General features: G+C 43.1%; 1 long non-coding RNA gene across 1 annotated transcript in view; it reads left to right on the forward strand.

Annotated features, from left to right (window-relative positions):
* LOC135321207 (uncharacterized) overlaps positions 1-23,899 on the forward strand; it is a 352,339-nt gene that overhangs the window by 140,572 nt on the left and 187,868 nt on the right. The window contains exon 4 of the long non-coding RNA XR_010380771.1: positions 13,738-13,823. This is a non-coding gene — a long non-coding RNA (uncharacterized LOC135321207). The remainder of the gene's footprint in view (positions 1-13,737; positions 13,824-23,899) is intronic.

Consider the following 23,899-nt stretch of genomic DNA (forward strand, 5'->3'; position numbering starts at 1 on the left):
TTTTTGGTATGCACGTATGTGTTTTGTGTGTGTGTGTGTGTGTGTGTGGTGTATGTGTATAGATACACGTTTGCCTGCATGTGTCTGTTCTCCAGGTGAAGGTTGCATATGGCTTAAAGTGATAGAAAACCGAACTGCAAGTGTTTTCAACAAACAGGCATTTATTTGTCTCTAACAAGAGATTTGTAGAGAGGGGGTACATGGCAGGTTCTGTGGTTCAGGGCATCAGTGCTGGATCCTCTGCAGTTCCCTTGGCCGTTTGCTCAGGTGGTGATGATGGTGGCTGCCATTGTAGCCACGTCAGCTGCGTTCATTGCAGGAACAAGGCAGAAGGTGAAAGGCAGCACCTGCAGACATTTTGCTGCGTGTCATGGGCCAGAACCCTGTCACATGACCACTCCTAGCTGCAAGTGAGGCTGTGAAAATGAACACTGAGCTTTTACCCGTCTCTGTACAGCGGGCAAGAGTGAGATGCCTGCTGCTGGTATTGGGGAGATTCAACTGCAGTGTCTGCCTCACAGACAATGATGCATTCAGTATCCAATATTTGTGTATAGTTAGGATTGCTTTCTTAGGATGATTTCTAGACATGAAATGTATGGCTTAAAAAGTTTATCACCTAAAGAAAGCTTTGTAGAATTACTTTCAGACTGTGTCAGTGGCAACATTGATGTGTGTGGAACAAACCTGACCTTGGGGATATAATCAAATGGAGCTGCATTTTTATAATCTCTCATTGCTCCTTTAAGTTCTATTGGATGGGGTGGGGGAATGAAGTTCCCTTGCCTATTATAAAAAATTTGGGCAGGTCCATGGCTCTTCTGCTCTCAGGCAGCGGACAATCCAATGGTTGTGTTAGTTGTGAACAAATTTCAGAAATTAAGCTATCCAGATCCAACAATAGTCAAATCTCTAAATTTAATTAATGTCACTGTGTACCTCCCGCAGCTGGACCCTCACTGTGGCTGATCCCTTGCTAGAGCAGATACACATCTCTCTCCTTTTGTCTGTGCCTCTGTCTGTCCCGTATAACTGCTCTTACTGACCTCTGGGTGGGAAAAGAGGAGAGTAAGGAGGGACGGGGGGCTCTTCCTTGAACTGCCGTTTGCTCCACACTCCCATGCCTGGCAGATATTTTTAGCTTAATCTTTCTTTGATGCTCTGGTGGGCTGCTTGGGACTACCTCTGCTTGGGGACCCCCTGCAGCTCCCTTGATGCAGACGGTGCAATTCCTCCCCTTCCACACGGCTCTCCTCCTGTTTCTCTGATGTTCTCCACACACTGTCTCACTGTGGGAGACCTCATACCCTCCCAGGTAGACCTTTTGGGCAGGATTTAAAATGGACCCAGGCTGGCTTTTCCTCATGGTCTGCATCTCATTCCTATAAACCTTGGGGGTACTGGCCAGACCCAGCTGTACGTCCTCTCCTGCTGCCATGTGCTGCTCGGTTCTGTCTACGGAGCAGTGTCCCCTAGATACTGGGACCATCTTCATACTTCTTCAATGGCCCAAGGGAAAGCCCTCCCCACCTCACTGCCACCAGGCTGGAGGTGACAGAAAGCACGTCCTTTCCCTGCACGTAGCAGTGTAGGGTGGGACTCATAGCATGTTAATAATTCCTTCAAAACGGTCACTTCACAAATTCCCCCTTCCTCCACTCTCTCAAAAATGTTATATTCCCAAAGCAAACAAAGGCCTCTGGGTGAGGAGCTCAAGTCAGGAAACTGGTTCCTAACCATTTCCTAGAAATTCTGCATTGGAAGCTTGTCTTGGTCTGTTTGGGCTGTTGTCACAGAACACCAGTGATTAGGTGGCATGTGAACACAGATTTGCATCTCACACTTACAAAGGAGGGGAAGTCCCACAGTCAAGGCGCCGGCAGATTTGGTGTCTGGTGAGAATCTGCCTTCTGGTTTATAGGTGATTCTCCTCTCTCTGTGTCCTCACGTGGCAGAAGGGAGAAGGGAGCTCTCTGGAGTCTCTTATAAGAGCTCTAATCCCATTTGTGAGGTCTCTGCCTTCATGACCTAATCACTCGCAAAGGCCCCACCTTCAAGCACCGTTCCATTGTGGGCTAGGATTTTAACACAGGAATTTGAGGGGACATAGATATTCAGTCAATAGATAGCAAGGCTGTTCTACACTTATACTGCTGTCTGCTGTCTGTGGTGTCGGCGTCTCAGTTGAAATGGATAGCATTGCAGCCTGGCATCTTCTGGGTGAATGTGTGAGTCTGTGTAGCTGGTGAATCTCCCCTCAAAGCTTCTCTAAAGTCGGGACAAAGAAGATCCTGTTCTCTCTGGAGCTGAAAAAATTAAAAGTGAGCAATTGTCCTGGTGGTAATAAGAACATGTAATGATTTATATAATCCAAATGGCTGTGAGACCTGAAAATTGGCTTCTACGGGAGGTTGGGCAAATTCTTGCTAAGGAGTAGAATGCTGCAAACTGTCGCTGTCTGTTTAGACTTCACAGGAAGTGCCTTATGGATGAGACAGCCAGAACTGCCATGTTTTTTTTCAGAGAATAGAATGTGATGGCTTCTCACACTTAGTGCTGTCCAAATGCAAAGGCAGTGGCTGCTGGTGATCGCCAAGTGTTGGAGGTGTCCTGAAAGCCAGGTAGCTGGTCTCTGCATCTTAAAAAAGATGTGATCTGTCAGTATCTACAAATTTTGAAATCCCATTCTGTCCCTTCCCACCCCTCTCCCCACTGGCAACCACAAGTCTGTATTCTATGTCTGTGAGTCTGTTTCTGTTTTGTATTTCTGTTCTTTTTTTTTTTTTTTTTTAGATTCCACATATGAGCAATCTCATATGGTATTTGTCTTTCTCTTTCTGGCTTACTTCACTTAGAGTGACATTCTCCAGGAATATGCATGTTGCCACAAACAAGATTATACTGTATAGCAGAGAAAAATATATACAAGATCTTGTGGTAGCTCACAGTGAAAAAAAAATGTGACAATGAATATATGTATGTTCATGTATAACTGAAAAATTGTGCCCTACTCTGGAATATGACACAACATTGTAAAATGACTGTAACTCAATAAAAAAAAGTTAAAAAAAAAAAAAAGATGTGATCTGGCTACAAGATCAGTGGCCCTGCCATGTGCAAAGTTCCCACTGTTGAGTTTGGGGAACTTACTCCACACTAGATAAAATGCTGCCTGCATTCCTCTGGTTGGCTTTCTGCTGGGCACTTGGGGTGGGGGAAGGCACCCTTTGTGGTGGAGGGCTGAAATCGTCTCCGTGTATGTTAGCTCATATCCTGTTCCCTTTCCAGGAATCCTGACCTGTTCTCCCTCCATCCACGCAGCCTAGGCATCTTCTGAGCCTTAGCTCAATCGCCCCTCCTCCATTAAGCCTGGAAGCCATCTCTTTTTGAGATCGTGCAGCAGTGCTGCTATTTGCTTGCTTGCATTGTTGCTGTGGACCCTGGGTGAGGACATCTCTGCTGTTGTCTTATGTGCCTTTTGGGAAGAGCTGATGATGCGCACATGGAAGGCAAGAGCCCCAGGGACCTCTAACAGGGGACAAGCTATAAAAAGTTACATGGGACTGGGATCTTCTGCTGTGAAATTCATCTTTGTTGAATAATTGAGCCCTGTCCATTTCAGCTTAAAAACTACTGATTATTCGTTTCATTTCTTTACTTTCAACAGAGGTTAACTGAGTACTTGACAGTGTATCAGGCCCATGGCTGGGACCCAGGCACTTAAGGAAGGACTATGGTACTTGTACCTCCAAGAACCCAGTCTTGGGGGAAGCTTGGCCTGTGTGTACATGTAATAAGTGGATAATTCCATTCACTCAGGTCTAGGGGCCACTTTCTGGCAAGATGAGCACTCAGAGTCTCCAGATGGGCTGCCCTCCTACAAAGGATGAGTCTGGCAAGGAGGCTCTTCTGTCAGAAGCAAGGGTGCTTGAGCAGTGGAGGCTGGTGTTGTACATGGGAATGGGTACTACAGCAGGGAGGGCGGTGAGAGGAGAGATTTTTGAAAACTGCCATGGGTGGGAAGCTTTGAGAAGAGGGACAGATGTCTAAAGAGGATTTTATGAGGCTTTTCTATGGATTGTGCCGTGTAATCCTCACCTCCCCCTAGCAGTGTCCTTTAAGGAAACATGGTAGATTTGGGGAATGGCAAGTGTTTTGGATAGCTGGGTTCAGAGTGCTTTACAGTGGCAAGGGGAGGTGAGGTTGACCAGGTGGCCAGGCAGGTCACCTGTGTGTTGACATCAATACCATAGCCCATATTCTTCCTGCTACCCTTTGGTTAAAAATGTGTATTGAGCATAATTTATACATTCTAAATAATTTTTATTTTGCTATTTAATCTTTTTCATATGTACCATTAGCTAATATTATTTACTTTTGCCTTTTTATTTACAGCTTTTTATTGTATTATCTGCTTTTTTATGATGTAATCTTACTGTTTATTTTATCTTGGCCACATTTTTCTAGTTGTAATGTTTTAAGTGTTCACCGTTCAACTTATCAAATTTATATTCCATTATTTTTTGATTTGCTGGTATTCACTCCAGCATATTTTAAGCTAATGTTTACTTATGGCTGTTACTTTTTACTTGTTCAAAACTGTTTTTGCCCTTTTAGCTTATTTTGTCTTTTTGCTGTCACAGATAGCTGTGCTGATATCTGGCCTCCTCCCACAGTCCCTGGCAGTGCCATGGACAGAGCAGGTGGCCCTGCATCTTTACCGAGAGTGATTGAATGTATGATTCACTCATGTTGAGTCAGTCACTGGGTCCTGGCCATTTTACCTCCTGAACATTTTAAATCCATTCCTCATCTCCTTTGCCACTGTGTTGGTACAGGCCACCACCATCTCTCACCTGGGCCCTGCACAACCTCCTAGAGGCCTCCTGTCTCGTCTCTTCTTCTCTCCAATTTACTCTCCACTCTGCAGCACACTGATATTTTTAAAATATGGAAAAAAATACGCAAACACGCTCCCGTTTATTTTGTCTGATGAGTTAGGATAATATAGCATTTTTTAATTCCAAGAATTAAACATACATGCTTCTGATTTAAAAAAAATAACTCATGTTAGTTTTTAAAAAGTATTTCTACTATGGAAGATTTCAAACCTAGATGAAAATAGAGTGAATGGTATAATGAATCCCCATGTACCCATCACCTGCCTTCAACAGTTATCAACGCTTATCATTATCAACAGTTCACCATTTTCTCATCAATCCCCCTTTTTGTTTTTATTTTGTTTTATCTTTTGCTTGAGTAGCAAATCTTTATATTTTGTAATTACCAGGCATCAGGTCATTTCAGTGTGATTATTCCTGAACACAGACCAGGACTTGTCACTGGTCTACCTACACTCTTTCAGTGTCACCCCAGAGCCGCCAGATTGAGTGCCAGCACTACAGCCTGCACCTGCCGGCCTCAGCTTATCAGCAGCCTTGTCTCTTGCTCCTTGTCTCTTCGTCCTTCCCATGCCACGTCCCACGGGACCACTTGCTTTTCCTCAAATTGCCATCCTCTCTCTCTGCCTGCAGGTCTCCGTACTTGCTAACGTCTTTACCTGGGGTCCAGTCTCTCCCATCCTACCCCATACCCTATACACCACTTATTTCCTTTCTGTATTTTAGATCTGACTTTAAGGTCTTGAGCTCTGGGGAGCCATATTGACTACTCTTCTTTATTTATTGAAGTATAGTCAATTTACAATGTGTCAATTTCTGGTGGACAACATAATAGTTCAGTCATACATATACATATATATATATTCCTTTTCATATTTTTCATTACAAGTTACTACGAGATATTGAATATAGTTACCTGTGTTATACAATATAAACTTGTTGTTTATCTATTTTATATATAGTAGTGTGTATCTGTAAATCAAACTCCTAGTTTATCCCTTCCTACCCCCTTTCTCCCTTGGTAACCATAAGTTTGTTTTCTATGTCTGTGAGTCTGTTTCTGTTTTGTAAATAAATTAATTTGTCTTTTTTTTTTCAGTTTCCACATATAAGTGATATCATATGGTATTTTTCTTTCTCTTTCTGGCTTACTTCACTTAGAATGACAATCTCCACATCCATCCATGTTGCTGCAAATGGCATTATTTTATTCTTTTTTATGACTGAGTAGTGTTCCGTTGTATAAATATACCACTGCTTCTTCATCCAGTCATCTGTCAGTGGGCATTTAGGTTGTTTCCGTGTCTTGGGTGTTGTAAATAGTGCTGCTGTGAACACTGGGGTGCATGTGTCTTTTCAAATTAAAGTTCCCTCTGGATACATGCCCAGGAGTGGGATTACTGGATCATATAATAAGTCTATTTTTAGTTTTTTGAGGAATCTCCATACTGTTTTCCAGATGGATGCACCAACTACATTCCCACCAACAGTGTAGGAGTGTTCCCTTTTCTCCACACCTTCTCCAGCATTTATTGTTTGCAGACTTTTTAATGATGACCATTCTGACTAGTGTGAGGGTGATACCTCTTTGTAATTTTGATTTGTATTTCTCTGATAATTAATGATATTGAGCATTTTTTCATGTGCCTGTTGGCCATTTGTATGTTTTCATTAGTGAATTGCTTATTTAGTTCTTCTGCCCATTTTTGGGCTGGGTTTTTTTTTTATTATTATTAAGTTGTATGAGCTGTTTATATATTCTGAATATTAAGTCCTTGTCAATCTCATCTTTTGCAAATATTTTCTCCCATTCCATAGGTTGTCATTTTGCTTTTCTTACGGTTTCCTTTGCTGTGCAAAAGCTTATAAATTTAATTAGGTCCCATTTGTTTATTTTTGCTTTTATTTCTATTGCCTGGGTAGACTGCTCTAGGAGAACATTGCTAAGATTTATGTCAGGTAATGTTTTGCCTGTGTTTTCTTCCAAGAGGATTATAGTCTTATGCTTAAGTCTTTAAGCCATTTTGAGTTTATTGTTGTGTATGGTGTTAGGGAGTGTTCTAACTTCATTGATTTACATGCAGCTGTCCAGTTTTCCCAACACCATTTGTTGAAAAGACTGTCTTTACTCCATTGTATATTCTTGCCTCCTTTGTCAAAGATTAATTCACCAAAAGTCTGTGGGTTTATTTATGGGCTCTCTAGTCTGTTCCATTTATCCATATGTCTGTTTTTGTACCAATACCATGCTGTTCTGATGACTGTAGCTCTATAGTATTGTCTGAAGTCTGGGAGGGTTATTCTTCCAGCTTCACTCTTTTTCTTCAATATTGCTTTGGCAGTTCTGGGTCTTTTGTGATTCCATATAAATTTTAGGATTATTTGTTCTAATTCTGTGAAAAATGTCCTGGGTAATTTGATAGGGATTGCATTAAATCTGTAGATTGCTTGGGGTAATATGACCATTTTAACAATATTAATTCTTCCAATCCAAGAACATGGGATATCTTTCCATTTCTTTAAGTCATCTTTAATTTCCTTATTGACTCCCCTTCTTTTACTCCTCTCGCTGCCGCCTTTTCCATCTATAACACGCTGGACTCTCTTGCCATAGGGTTAACTACACTCTTCCATGATTGCCTGTTTACATGTTTATTTTCCTCCTAGACTCTGAGGATGGGGTAGGATGTTAATACCCCACTCTTTTTAATTATGGGAAATAGGGAATGAAGGGCAGTTGAACTTGTCCTCAGGATATCCTGGCTACCTGGGATTATTGGGATGCTCCTGACACCCCTCTGTCCCTCATTCATTTTGCATGTTACCATTCGTTGTCATTCACATGTCCCCATTCATTGCATTCAGCTTCAGACTACTTTGGTAAGAACTGAGGGCAAGCCAGGACATCCTTGGATCCACCCTCCCTGCTTTCCTGCCAGGTTGGGAACTTTCTGAGGTGTGAGAGGCCTGTGCAGCCCCCACAACGTGGGCTGCTTTGTGCCAGGGCCCCGTCCTTGTCCTGGGACCTGAGGACTGGGGAGCATGGTCTGGGTCTGCACATGTAGAAGATGACAGGCTGAGTCACAGGCTGGCGCTTCATACAAATATCCGAGGATGCCTTCTGGAAGTTGGTCAGCAAGTCTGACAACCAGCTCTCCTGTCTCCATGGAACTGCTTTTTGTTAGAGGCATAAATGCTGGACCATTCGCTGCTTTGGCCTTTGTGTAAGAACAGAACGTGTTCTCCCGTGGGGCTGTGTCTTACCCATTTGCCTTGCATACATTCACATTGGGATGGATTAGATGAGCCCGGTGAATGGTCTCTCTGCTTCTCCAAGATAGGGCAGACTTTTTACACCCACACATAATCTCTTCTCTGAGAATATGGTCCAAAAACTAGGTCATCTATTGTAAAGGAAATTAGGCCGTAATTAAATTTAACTGGAAATGATAGTATTGGTGGTTTCATTTTAGAGGGAACATGCCTCCCTAATTATTGCTATACCTACACAGGCTTTTTTTTTTTTTTTTTTTTTTTGACAAGGGGTGGTGGTGGAAAAGGTGGTATTTAATAATTTAGATGATGGTTTCCAGACTTGAATTTTTAAACGGCAGAGTCTCACCTTCAAGGGTGAGTTCTGTTTCCTTGTGCCCTTTTCAGGTCTACCTGATGGAAAGCCAGTTCAGTTCCCTGCAGGGCCTTTGGCTCAGCTGCTCCAGGATGGGGTATCTTTTGGCAAAAGAGCTGTGTAGACAGACAAGACCAGACTAAGAAGAAAAGCAGCTGTTTGGGGTGGGTTCTTTTCACATATGCAGTCAGATGCCCCAGCTGGATGAGGCCCCAAGATCGCCTACTGTCTTCCTTCTTTATTTGCTAGTTGGAAAGGGCCCAGAGAGACAAGTCCTGCAGAAGACCGGCCCTCTATTTGGGTGGCAGAACTAGTGGAGGGACTCAGGTTCTGCTACTCCAAGTTAAGTGATCTGCCACTTGCCACCTTCCTGCGATGGGGCCCAAGGTCCGGGCATCTAGGGAGAGTTGGGCACGATCATGTCCATTGGAAATGCTGAGTAAATGCTTGTGGAATGACAGGGCCGCTCTGGGACAGCCTGACCGCTGCACCTTCCATATGTGGACTATGTGGCTTCCTCACATTTCCTTTAGATCTAAGATCCACCTAGATCATCCATGACGACTATCTGTTAGATCATCCATTACATCCCCTGGACAGCAGTCCCCAAGCCTGCCGAGCTCACCATTTGCTTTCCACCCTGTCCTTCACCCAGATGTCTTTGACACCAGGTCTCCTCTTGCTTCCTCTGGTTAAGCATTCTAGACAAATCAACCAAGTAAAGACCATTATGCAGATACAGACTATTATATATAAAATAGATAAACAAAAAGGTCCAGCTGTATAGCACAGGGGAGTATATTCAATACCTTGTAATGGCCTATAATGAAAATGAATACGAAAAGGAATGTGCGTGTGTGTGTGTGTGTGTGTGTGTGTGTGTGTATGAATCACTATGCTGTACACCAGAAATTAACACAATATTGCAAATCAATTATACTTCAATTTTAAAAAAAAAGACCATTAAAATTGCCAGAGTTACTCAATCCCATTTTCCGATGACTCCTTTCCTTGGGGCTATTATCTTTAGTGTCGGTGAAGAAAACTTACCATTAAAAGCTTGCTAAGCTCCTTAAAAAAGTAATTTACTTCTTCTGAAGGCCCACAAATATGGTCCAATGACCCTTTCCTAATAAGTACTTTTCATGCTGACTACCTCTTCCTTAATTAGACTGTGCAGGGGACCGGGCAGCCCGCCCAGCGAGTTGTTCTGTGTCTTTGTGTGGAAGTTGCCAGCTTCAAATGGAGACCTCTCCAAGGAGGGTGACATGGGGGTTGTGCCTCAGAGCCCCGTCTTGCTCTGTCTGTACACGGGAGATTCTGGTAGAGCTGGACACTTTTCCCAACCGAGGGGAAAGATATAAGTGGCAAAATCATACCTCAGCTCCGGAGATTCTTTGAGGAATAAGGAAGGAGCCCACAGAGCACATTTTAGCTGGTTAATAAGGAAGCCAAATACAATGGGTCCGTATATAACCTGCTCCCATGTTCTGTCAATATATAATTACCACATATTTTCCAGTCTGCCCCTGGGAAACGTGCTAGGTAAAATAGATTGAGGAGAAAATAATGGTGCCTGCTGCGCAGCATATTAGGTTGATACCTGTTAATACTTGAGCAGGCTCCTTGCAGGATGATTGGAAGGCCCAGATGCTCTCAGTACAAAGTGACTGTTTAAGCTCTTTGTTCTGTTAAATACCTCTGTACACACAGGCCTGTGCAGCGTGCAGTCCATGTAAATCTATTAAGTCTTTCTGTCTTAGGGGTTGGAGGTCTTGCTAGACTCCTCCCGGGGAAGCCCTGGTTCTGTGGACAAATGATTTGTTTCCATCTCTCTCCCCTGTCCCTGATGCCAGGGACAGCACTAGAGGTTCCTTCTCCTGTGTTGGGGTTGGAGGGCCCTGGGAGGGGCCCTGTGGTGCTGGAGTTAGTGTCATGCAGGTTATCACCAGACTAAACAGTCTCCAAGCTGTTTCCCCTGCTTTCTAGTTCCTTATTGGGGAAAAAAAAGAGGAATATTTGGAAAATGGGAATAGAATACAGATATAGTCACCTAGAATCACATTGTTTTACTTCTTTTTTGTATATTACCTTTTGGTTTTGTTCTTAAAAAGATAATAAAAATATAAATATAATAATAGATACACATTTTTAAAGTTACAATTTTAATATACACACACTTTTTGGAATTTGGGTCTCTTCCCCCACATCATATGTCACATTTCCCCCATGTTTTACCCAGATTTCACACTAAAAATAAAGTAAGGCTGCCTAACATTTCATCATGACAACATATCAGAATTTAAGTAAACACAGATATGTCTATGAGGTGCCCCATGACTCTAGGTATTAATTCAGTTGTTTATTTATTCATTCATCAAACAACACTTATCAAACATCTATCGTCGATAGTACTGGAGAGGAGCTAAATAAGACACAGACTTTGCTTTTAAGAATTCCCAGCACCTTGTAAACAAAGAATGACTTTTTTTTTTTTTGGAGGTACTTTGGATTGAACCCAGGACCTCATGCATGCTAAGCAAGCACTGTACTACAGAGCTACACCACCCTGCCCCTGGAGAGATGGTCTTTTCCTACTCACAATACTTCTGAAACCAAATGTATGGGAAGTTTTCCTACACCAACCAATTTCCAACTGTTCGGATACCAATTGGGTTTCCTACAATTCAATTCTGACACTGCCTGGAGTTAGCATAGACCCCATAGGTGAAGGGCTCGGTCCCACAAGACTGCCCCCATGTCAGATGCCAATCACAAGAACAGGCCTCCCGCACTTCTGTTGGACCCGCTATAAACTGGGGTGTTCTCTGGATCCCCTCTTCAGGCTTGATAATTTACTCTAATGGTTCACAGAACTCAGGGAAACAGTTTACTTATGATACAACTCAAGTACAGCCAGACAGAGGGACGTGGTAGGGCAAGTTATGTGGGAAGGAGCTTGGAGCTTCCCTGCTCATGCTGGGCTGTCACCTACCCCACACCTTGATGTGTTCACCAACCAGGGAGCTCTTGGAACTGTGTGATTGAGAGTTTTTAATGGCGGTTCCATTACGTAGGCATGGTTAATTAAATTAATTGAATCATTGGCCATTGATTCAATCCCTGGCCCTTCTCCCCTCCCTAGAGGTCAGGGATGGGACTGAAAGTTCTCACCATCTAATCATAGGCATGGTTGGTTCCTCAGGCAAACAGCTCCCACCCTCCAAGAATCACCTCATTAGCATAAACTCAGGTGTGATTGAAAGGAGCTTATTAATAAATAGCAAAAGACTCTCCTCTCACTGCTATAGGAAATTCCAAGGGTTTCAGGAGTTTCGTGCCAGGAACAAGGAGCAGAGACCAAATTGACTGTTTCTTATTATATCATAATATCAAAGCCATCTGGACAGATACACTTGAGGATGCTTCTGTGCATTTATGTGCTCTCTGGGGCTGAGGGTCTGTGCTTTAAAGGGTGGAGGAGTTCTCTCACTTGGAGTCATCATGTTGCTGATAGATGCAACCGGTATTCCAGGTTCTTGTCCTGTCCCAGAAAGAATTCAGAGACAAGACTTAGAGGTTAAAAAAAAAGTAAAATGAAAATTTATTAAAGGATGGGATTTATACACTCTCAGGGGAGAGCGGGCAGGCTCAGGTGAGTGGCTGCCCTGAGTTTCTTTGGCAAGTTAGTTACATAGGGTGTAAAAATGAATGGGCGGAATATTCATTGGGGAGGGAAGGGTTTGGGGTCATATTCCCTGATTATCATCCTAACTCCACCTTCCCAAAGGGAGGAGGGATTTTTGTCCTTATTTAGTCGGAATCGGAAGTATCATGGCATCGGTGCATGATGGGTACTTCTGATCTGCAAGGCTGATTTTATTGAAATGAGGGCATAATGAGCAAAAGGTGACATTCGATCCTAGAAACTCCTGCCTTTTCTCACCTTTCTTTGTTCTTCTCCAGGCCACTTGTCATCCCAAAAGGCATAATCCCTTATCAGCCCCAAGGTTCCTGCTTTTCTTTCTCTGCCCAAGGATCCCTGCCGCTTACATGATGTGTGGTTTCCTGCATTTGGCCTGTGCCCCTTCTTTCTGCCCAATTCCTGCCATTTGGTCTGTGTCCCCCTTTCTCTGCTCATATCTAGCTATCTGCCTGCTCTAACAATCAGACAAGGCTTGGGGGTGGTGCTTGAGCTGGGCCTTGGTAGAGAGGTGGGGGTTCAGCACATGCAGGTGGGGACACGGTGTAATTAGTCATTCTCAGTGGAATCCTCTCTCAGAACCACAAGTGTATTAGAGCTGAGGGTAGAGTGGGAGGTGCTTGTTAAAGTGCAGCTTTAAGTCCACTGTCCTCCTCCCAAAAGGTCAGAGAGGCCTGGAATCAGCATTTTAACAAGCACCAAGTGATTCTGATGCAAAGAGTTCATGGACTATGTTTTTTTTTTTTTTATTAGGAGACATTTAAATTTATTTTTCAAACTTTTTACTGTGGAAATCTTTGAAAATACATAAAAAAGTAGAATAAAGAATCCCATATGTGTTCATTCACTTCCAACAATTAGCAACACATCTTCCTAATGTTGTTTTACCTAATTATCCCTCTACATTTTTTTTAAGGCTGGAGTATTTTCAAGCAATTTTCAGATGTTATTTCACCCATCTCTAACGTGGACTTTTTTATATGACCACAATGCCATTACCACATCTAACAAAATTAACAATAATCTTTAACATCCTCTAATACTCCATCATTGTTCCAATTTCCCTCATTGTCTCAAAAATGTCTCTTTAGAGTTGTTTTTTTAGGATCCAGAAAAGACCCACACACTGATTTTGGTTGTTATATTTCTTAAATCTGAAACATTGGGGAAAAAAAACCTGTGCTGTATATTTATTGAAGAAGTAGGTCATATGTCCTGTGCAATTTCACAGATCACATCTTGAGTAATACTGATCTAGTCTTTCTTATCTAAGTTGTTACCTTGCTTTCTGGAGTGTGTGGCTATGGACTGGTTGGCCCCTGTACAGACTCACAACCCCCAGAGGTGAGCATGTCGGCTATATGGTGAACAAAGTTTCTAGGGAGACTTTGTTCACTCGCATTCATTCCATTGTTCATTCATTTTTTTCAGCTAACCAGTAATAATATGTGTCAGTCACCTACAGATTCAATGATGTAAAAGAGAGGTTCCTTCCTGTCTTCCAGGAGTGTAAACATGAAATCTAACCGGGCCGGTGGGAGAACAGTGGAGAATCCTGGATGCTGGACCCACACAGGTGTGGAGGGAGGAGGTATGTGGAGCTAGATGTCAGTTTCCCCATCTTTATATGTTGGTTACTTTGGACTGTATCATGCCTTTTAAGACCACGACACATCTTTATGGTAAGTAGAACAATCCCAAGCTGAGTGAATACTGAGTTGACAATTTCCCTCTTACCCTCTTACAGTCTCAGTTTCGGCATCATCCATAGCAATAGTTTGCTATGTGCCTCTCCTTGTCCTTGAGCCAAATCTTGTCAACTGAGAGGGATTCCCTAAGGGACCGAGGTGGACAAGGGCTTGTGGGAGGTATCTGGCTGCGGAGGACTTCCTTGGTACGTCCTGGGGGCAGTGGGAGCCCTGCAGGACTGAGAGCTGGACGGCGGCATCCTCACTTGTGTGCTGGGACTTGTGTGCTGGGACTTGCGTGGCCACGGTGTGGCCTGGTGAGATGAAGGGCACCTGAGCTAGGCCACTAGCTGTGGGACTGGAGAGAAGGGAGCTGTGTGGCAAAGGGGGTGAGGCGTGTCCTTTTCTCACTGGGGGAGTCTTGTCCCCACTACTGGAGCAGTGGTGTTTGCTGTCCATCACCTCCGCTGGACACACTGCACTAACCAAGGGCACCACTTGGTGTGCTCATGCTGCCCTGGGGTGGGCTGGCAGCAGCTGCTTACAGGCAGGCTCTCAGCAAGATTCTGTGTCTGGGAGTCCAGGCTCAGCAGGACCCTTGATTGTTAATCAGTGATGAGTGGGCCTGAGAGGGGAGTGGCAGTGTGTGTGGGCTGTTCCTGGCTCAGCTGCCACGGAGGGTGGTAAGGGCCAGGGCCAGGGCCAGGGCCAGGCAGCTTGTGATACTGCAGGAGCCAAGGCAGCAGCATCGGAGATAAAAACATAAACCCTAGCTTTCCCACCAGTGTGAACTTGGACCAGTGACTAACCTGTCCTGACCTCCAGCTTCTGCATGTGTGAAGCGGGCTGGGTGACACTTGCCCTGTCCACCATCTGGACTAATGAAATGAGAGAATAGACCCAGGGTACCCAGCACAGTGCCTGCACACGGGCAGGTGGTTCTTGTTATATTATGACATTATGTCACAGGTCTGTCCCCAGGCTGTGAAGCAGGATAATTTTGAGCCCCCATGGCCTTTGGGGAGGAGGTTGCCAAATTGTTGCAGGCTTGGCAGCCAGCAGGCAGCTAGAAATGGTTCCTGCTTAATGTCAACTCCCCTCTTCTCCTCCTCTCTTACCCCCAGGCTGGCTCTGTTTTCTACTTTTCACCCCTGCCATTGCCATCTTTGTTGTGTATTTTGTGAGATTTTACCCAAGATAGGGTCTGGCTGCGAGGCTGGTGTTTCATATCTGTCTGCCTGTCAATCCATCAGGCTTGAGAGTGACAGGCACCCACCATGTGTCCCACTTAGCCCTTGGCTTGTTATGATCTATGCCTTGGGACCCAAAAGGACACTGTATTTACAGCATCACATCTGCTTGTCTCCTGCCTGACCTTGAAATAGTGGCTTTAACTTATGTTAACCCTTCCTGAGGAACAATGGGCTGGTTCTTAGCATCCCTTCCCCACCCTGTTCCATTTCTCTGCAAACAATACCACCTTGTTTGTAGGGAAGAACTCGAGCATCTCCGCTCACTCACAGGCTGATTGGAAACACTGCCTGCGGGGCGTGGGGTGGGGGCAAGCTATCTGGGAGTAGAATATGTCAGGAATTCCTGGTCTGTTTTTCCTGAAGCTATTACTTGTGCATGGAGTTGGGGACAGGAGAAGCCACTAAATAGCCCACTTTTCCTTGGGAAAGAGAGACGTCAGCTTTGTTAGTAGTAAATAACTTGCTGCAGCTTCTTGCTTGGTGTTATCTGAAGTTCAGCAACTCCTTCTGGTTCCTGAATGCCGGCTTATTAAATCAGGGCCCCTACCAGATTTGCTCACTGATATGCTAGGGTTCACTAGGACAGTGTGGTGGCTCAGATGTAAGGGGGAGGTGGACACACATTTTCTAGTGGCCTCTTTCTTGTCATTGTTTTTAAGATAATGTGTTGTAATGATGGTTGTTAAGACTATATTGGAAACTCCTTTGGGAAGTGGTATGAAATAAGCAATTGCAATGTCAGTGGGCGAGTGGTCAGATAAAGGAAAAGGTAGCTCGTGGGGGCCACCATTTCTATGTGCTTGTTCATCCCCCTAGACAAGGGGGCAGGTGTGATTCACTCTGGCTCATGCTCTCTACACCTTTGCAGGTACCTGGGTTTTATGGTGATCCTTTGTCTGTGTGGTTTTCTAAGCTTTGAGACATAGCTTTTTCTTTCCTTTTCTTTCCTTTCCTTCCCTTCCCTTCCCTTTCCTTCCCTTCCCTTTTCTTTTCCTCTTTCAGTGGCAAATGGTAGAAATCAAGATCTGGGTACTAGGTGTGCTCGTTGCTCCTGGGGTATCACTTCTTCCAGGCTGCTCCCAGTGGACAGAGCTAGGGACTCTGTGTGTGTGTGTATACACACATTTAAATCTGCATTTGTTTCAGTATTTAGCTATACATATTAAAAACCATGAGTTCATACTGGTATCTCCTATTCCAGTCCAACACCACAGAGTTTATTCTAGGTTTCTCCCTTTCTGTGTTTGTAGCTCCCTGCTTTAATGGTGAGAAATCTGATTCCCACTATTTTTACACTATTTTATGTTTTTGATCAACTTCTCCATCTATATGACTAGCTTCGCATCACCACTGCTGCCCCACTCCCTGCACGGATACCCTCCACATCTCACTTGGGATCTGGCACCCATGCTGGCCCCTGCCACTACTTTGTCCTGCACAGATGCCTCTCACCCTCTGGGCGCAGATACCCCATGTAGGGGCCACTTCTCCTACACAGATGATCTCCTTACCCTGCTCGGACTTTGACACTTTGTGTTGGGCTCCCTCTCTTGTGCACCCATGAATGACGTCCTCACCCAGCTATGGCTCTGATACCCTGCACCACTGCCCTCCCTGCCTCACTCAGGCTGTGAAATCATGTGCTGGGCTGGACCACCAACCCTTCTCCATCTCTTGTGAATGCCTTACTCACTGCACTTGGGCTCCAACGAACCATCTTGGGTTGTTCCCCTGTGTCCCCACTGCCACCCCTCCAACGTGGGGATACTTTCCTCACCTTGGTAAGGCTCTAACATCCCACTTTGGGCCACTTCAAATTGCTCTCCCATCCAGGTCTTCTGGTTTGAATTGTTCAGGAAAGAATGGGAAGAGGAAAAAGAGGAAGAAGAAAATACGCTGAGGTTTTAGTGTACTTTAAAAATCAACTTATTTACCCCCAAGATCAGTAGATTTACTTTTAGCATTTGCTTAAGCAGGATGCAAAGACATTTCCATTTTTATCATAAAGATTATGAACCACATACTGTCCTAAAATAATAATGTCTTTATTATACATAAAAGGTTCTTAGAGGAATTGCAAATGTTTTTCCTGCTCAGGGGAAATTTGACTAATATGGTAAGATAGAAACAGTTTTTCCTTGGTTCTCTGAGAATCCTTGATTTTTAGATCTGCACAATATCATTACCTTGTTATTTTTGTTCTTCTTGTCATAGTTGGGTTATATCTGTGCCTTTCCTGTGTGTTTCTCACCCTCACTAGACACACTAATGTCTGATTCATGTCCTGAGGGCTTTTCCCTTCTCTATCGTTCAGATCTGTGAGCTTGGGTCACTGCTTCAGAGGCAGCATCTAAGAGCCTAAGATGCAAAGAAAGAAGCTGCTTGTAAAAGTGTCAGATGAAGGAGTCAGGCGCAAGATTTGGAAGCAGGCTTGCTGAATGAATTTTCCTGTTTCTGTGAACAACATACAATTGACATGGGGGAGGAGGGGAAGGAATTTGAAGGACTGAGGAAAGAAGAAAGAGTGGGAAACCCTCAAACCTGCGTTGGAGGAGGGGTGATGGCATGACACTTTTTTGGAGGGTACCAGAGGATGCTGAGAAGGTGGACTCAGCCATCCTTCTTGTTGCTCCTGCCAACAGCCAGTGGTTGGCCTATCAGCCACAAGTGTCTAGGGCAAAGTGACGCTTGTCTGGGCCACAGAGATTCTGTCCAGTCTCTCTGCCTGTCCCAGTCATAGCTTGCTGCTGGTCATGGGCCACTGTAAGCCCTTTGGGGATAGAGACTAAGGAAACTGTAACCCTCCTGGGGTTGACAGGGTGGTGTGAAGAGAAAGCCTGGCCTCTTGATCATCGTGGGGCCAAGTGGGGTCTGGACAGAACCAGTGGGAAATTGCCCCTTGGGACAGGACAGTGGTGAACTGATGCTTCCTGTTATGTTATTGTTATTGTAGTAGATGTACATGGAAACTAAAATATTAATAAAGAATTGTACAGCATGAATAGTAAAACTCCCTCAGCCCAGTTCTGTTAGTGTTATGAAAGCATAATTCTAAATAATAAATAGCTCAATTAATTGATTTATCAACTTTAAATTGTATTTATTGATGCTTTAGCAAAACAGATAGGGTTAAAATTCACTTCAATTAACATTTAATCTGATCTCTCTTCCTCCCAATTTTTAAAAATTGAGGTATAGTTGATTTGCACTGTTATACAAGTTTTAGGCATACAGCATAGTGATTTATAATTTTTAAAGTTATATTCTATTATGGTTATTATAAAGTGTTGGCTATATTCCCTGTGCTGTACAGTATATCCTTGAGGTTTATTTATTTTATACATAGTAGTTTGTACGCCTTAATTCCCTACCCTTATCTTGCCCTTCCTTCCTTCCCTTTCCCCACTGGTAACCACTAGTTTGTTTTCTATAACTGCAAGTCTGTTCCTTTTTTCTTATATTCACTAGTTTATTTTTTAAATTTCACATATGAATGATATCATATAGTATTTGTCTTTCTCTGTTTGACTTATTTCACTAAGCATAATACCCTCTAAGTCCACCTGTGTTGTTGCAGATGGCAAAATTTCATTTTTAATGGCTGAGTAGTATTTCTGAAATCTGATGGCTTATCTTGGGGTGTCAGCCCCTTTGAGAGCCCCAGCTTATAGCTGTCAGATTACTTCTTTTCTTCAGAGTATTTTTGTGACTTCAGCCTTTGGGAAAATGCCATCACTGCACAATTCTTCAACCAATGACCTTAATTTCTGTCCCTCATCTCACCCATGTTCTGGGCTCCTGCTGACTTTAAGGAGTTCTTCCATGAAGAGATACTCTCACCTCCACTGAAGCCTTCTTTGGTGCATTCTTTAAGCAGCATATTTCTATGGTAGTTCATATTGTTTGCCTTCTATCTTTAGGAAATTTATTTAAAACGTTGGTCTCCTGGTATCCCTCCCTACAAGTTTCAGTCCTTTGAGGAGTGTATTCCTTTCCTAACTGCCGCTACAGTCTGTTTTAAGACTGGGAAGGTAAACATGTGCATTCAGCCTCACATTTTAAATTGGGAGAGATTTATTCATCTAATTTCATAGTTGGTGGGTTATCTCTTTAAATTTTTTGACAGTATGTGGAGGTTATATTGTATAAAATCCTATGTACCTCAGTGTAGCTTTCTGTTGTTTCCACATAAGCAAGAATTCTTAGTTGGGTATAATATTCTTGGCTCAAAATTTAGAACATTATGCTCCATATCCTACTTCAGAAGAGAACTGGAGTACAGCCTAAATACTCTTTCTTGCAGGTAGCACCCCTCCACCATGTGTTTCTGCTACAGCACAAGTGAGATTTTTAACTTCACTTAATTGTTCAAAAATTTTAGCACATTGAAACCATGTGTGAATCTCTTTAAATTATTTTTCCTGGGATGCAATTATGTTCACCTCTGTAAACTTGGCACATAATAGGCACCCATTAATAGCAAGTAAATAAATGAATGAGTAAGCCATTCCAAATTGAGGTCTCAGTTCCTACTCAGGTTTAGGGATGTTTTTTTTTATTATTTCTTTGATATTCCTTTTTTTTTTTTTTTTTAGTTATTCTGATTTCTTTCTCATGATCTGTTATAATTATTACTTTTTTTCCTCTTTGTTATTTATTTGACTTTATAAATGCATTTCTGTTATTTACTGCCTCCACTGTGGGTTTAAATTCTCTTGCTGCATTCTAGGGTCCTTGTCATCTTTCCTCAAATTATCATTTTCATCTCACTCTGTTATTATTACATTTCAGTCTTTCTTCTTACGGTTTTTTTAATCCTGTTCCACAACAGCTGTGTGTCTAGAAATTTTAATGTGGGGAGAGAGAGGTGAAGAAGAAGGCATGCTCCTTGCATTGGACAATCTTTTGTCCTTGGGAAAACATGATATCATGTTTAGCAGAAATCAGACCTAGGTGTAGGACCTTGAGCATGTGCCTGTAACTTCCCCAAATCTGCATTTCCTCATCTGTGAAATGTGTACAGTGTGGTGAGCATAGGGGCTGGGGAATAGCAATACCTTCCTTGGAGAATTGCCGTAAAGATTAACTAAGTGTAATATAAGAAAAGGACCTATGTTTTGCACAAAAGTAGCTGTTCAACTGGTGTTATTTTTCTTTCCCTTAAAAAGGTGAGATTGAAAAATGGACAGCTACAACTCAAACCAGGCATTCACTTTCAGTGTGACTAGGGCACATGACCCTTTCTCGTAAAAGGCAAATATTCTGAAATGAAGAAACCATAACTAAAATCATCAGTGAGTGGCATTTACTGTGGATTCTTGCTTGCATAGGCAGATTGCTGATTATCTCCAAACCCATGAAGAAACTAATATATCACACATGTGTGGGTTGTAATTCTCAGTCAATTAGTTCTTTGTCAACCCATGTTTTAAAAGTACAGGAAAGTACCTGTTATCTAAGGCTACATATACCCAGTCATTGTGACTACACACACACATTCACATACACACACAAAACACACCACATAGTTTTCATGCTTTGATGATTCAAAGGCTCATATAAATTTTTTTCACAATCTTTATCCCCTTGCCTTCCAAATTTTATTTTTATGTTTTGATGAGGCACAAATTACTGTGATCTCTTTAGGTAAGAATTATAAACTGCCCAGGAAGGGAACTTGAATAATGATACTGACTGTTACTTCTCTTTTAAGACCCTTCCCTTGGGCAGAATGCCCTTCCACATGTTTCCATGTCTGTGTAGACCTCAATTATTTCATCTCCAAAGTGTATTTAATTATTTATGTGTCTGTTTCTCCCCACAGATTGTGAACTCCTTGAGAGCAAGGAGTGCCCTATGCATTTCATGTCTCTGGTATCCTGCATGTTACCTGATTGTGGCAGGGACTCAGTAAATGTTTACTGAGTTTAATTGAGCCCTGGCCATTACTCTGAATTAGTGATCTCAGCCTTCTCCCCTTTTGCCTGATGTGGACGAGGATGATCAGTACTCTATACAAAGCTCAAACATGATATGAATCAAATGCTTCAAGCAATCTTGAGAGTGCTGGAATATTTTTTCATTAGTTGGAAATGCTACTTAGAATGTTCAAAAAAAATCACTCAGGTTGATGCCATCATTGATTTATTTATTTTTTAGTCTCAGTCGCTCTAGAAGTGCTACTGAGTACACGGATGTGGATTCACCTTGTCTCCAGAAGGTCACATCTCAGACCTTCAACATCATGATGTTGGCACAGTCTGTCTGCATTACGACTTTTCAGCAGTGAAACCCCAATGGTTCAAGTACAGGCCAGAAGAACTGCATCCTCAGTTCTGCCCTCTTGTTACCAGTTTTATGGTGAGGGTCTTGAGCCTTGATGCTTAGGAGGATTCAAGATGATTTGATCCCCCCCTTTTTTTCCCCCTAGTTGCTCTCCTTGCAGAATAGAAAGGGATTTTGACAAGAATGTGTATGAACTCATGTCTGGTGACAGAATGATGAGTAATTTCTAAGTGACTGAGCTAAGATGGGCTGAGATTAGGATCGGTTGTTTTTAGCAAAGGGGTGAAGACTATAAAAAGTCATCAATAATCAGGCAATGTTTCCTTGCTTTCTTTCAACAGGAAGCAAATGTTAAACCCACTAAGTCGAGCAAAAACAATCAAACAGAACAAAGCCAGAAAACCCCCAGCAATCCATGTTTTAAATGCATGGAATAGAACTCAGTGTCAGCTAAGAAACAGTTTGTTTTGCCAACACCTGAAGTAAGAAGGGCCAGCAAAATAGAATCCAACTTTGTAGTGTCTAGTGAATGTGTTAGAGGAATTTACTACTGAATTTTAGGTAGGCACTTCCATAAATCTAGCCTCCCAGTCTTTTTGACCCCATATTGACTAAATGGACTCAACTCAGAGAAGTGAGTCAGTTCCTTCTGAGAATGCAATTTAGGGAGAGAGCCAGTACAATCCTAGAGACAAGGATTATTTATTGCATGCCATTGTACACGCAGTGAAATCACAATTGATCAGGGAGAGGGGGAAATTCTATCAACAGCTTAAATAAAGATGCAGGAAAGGGTAAAGGTCAGACAGCAAGAGGAAATAATCCTTTGCTGGAGAACACTGAGGTTTAATAAATGACAAATGAAAACTCCAGCCCATGGTAATGTAGATGGCATAGGGTGAACAGTGAGGTATCCCCGGAGCGCTGTGACATAAGCTAGAAAAAAAATCAGCCCTACATGGTGAGATCAGATATCTGCAGGGGCACCTTCACAAACAGACCCCAAACCGGAAGAACAGGGCAAAGCTAGAGCCAGAAAGATGGGTAGACATGGCCAAGGAAAGATTGCTTTAAGGGAGGGGGCTGTTGTCATAGGTTTACAGGAAAGGGGATCCAAGGATTCAGAGTTTGGTTGGCTTACTCTTGCTGTGCGGGGGATAAAGCCAGAGCATCTGGGAGCCTTTAGCTCGTCAGGCTCCTTGGAAAAGTCTGCTCTGTCAAGGGAAAGACCACATGGGGCTACAGCACGGCCTGCTAGGTGTTTCAAGGAAGCGGTGTGTTCTGTGTTGGCTGGCCACCAGAGACCTCCATGTCTGTGAGGCCTCATTCCTCACCCTGCCAGTCATCCAACCAGGATTTACTAATCATTTCCCGTGCGTCCTGTTACCTAGGATTATATCTCTCCCTTCATCTTCCTTCTGTTCTCAAGGTGAGCTTTAAGACATTAGGCACATTTAAAATTTTTTTTCAGTTTTTTTCAGTATAGTTTCTTCTAAGAGCACTCCAAGAAGTTCCCACACATGAACACTGGTTACCTTTGCCAAACAATAATAAAAATGGATTCATTTCCTTATTCTTTCATTGGGCATAGGTTGAGCTGCTGTTGTGTGGCCAGGCTGTGTTGGAGGACAGGGACATTGAAGTAAAAGACAGGGGAGGTCATGATCCAGTGTGGGAGATGGACAGTGACAGAAGAGTTTGATAAATATTCTGATGGAAGACAGTAGACGATACAGAGAGGAGGGGAGTTCAGCTGAGGTTGCTGGGAAGGCTTCTCGGAGGAGGTGACAAGTAGGAGTTAGGTGAAGATGGGAGAGCAGGGTATGCAGGAAGCACCATTCACATTAACTTAACCAGTGATCACTGAGCATCTGGTACATACCAGCCACTGTTCCAAGCTCTGGAGATACAGTATCTGCCTTTATGAAGCATATATTCTAGTTGAGGGGAGCGGCTGGGGAGAGAACCAACAAATATTTAAATCATATCAATAATTGATACACGTTTAGAGGAAGGTCCTATGGGGCAAATAAAATGGCACGGGATAGAGAATGACTAGGTGGGTGGCAGGGGATGGGTGCTGACACTTCAGTTATAAAGGATAGGAAACATTTCTCTGAGATGACCTTGGTGGTGAAAAGACAGCTGAAGGAAGAGTATTTTAGGTAAATAGGCAGCAATGGCATGGGGAGGGGGTGGGAGAAAGCTAGTGGATGGGAGTACATTGGACTGTGGAGGTGGAAATGAGGGATGGAAGGGGCTAGGAGGTGAGATCAAAAACAAGGCTCTGCTTAGGACAGGCCATGTGGACAATGGTCAGACTTAGGATTTTATTCCAGAGTCAATGGGAAGCTTTGGGAGGTTGAATCAGAAGAGTGATTTATGCTTTGTGGTTGCCACATAGAGAAGTAGGATGTTGGGGGCAGGAATGACAGTACCAC

Source organism: Camelus dromedarius, chromosome 4 (assembly GCF_036321535.1).
Source record: "Camelus dromedarius isolate mCamDro1 chromosome 4, mCamDro1.pat, whole genome shotgun sequence".
Classification (NCBI taxonomy): Eukaryota; Metazoa; Chordata; class Mammalia; order Artiodactyla; family Camelidae; genus Camelus; species Camelus dromedarius.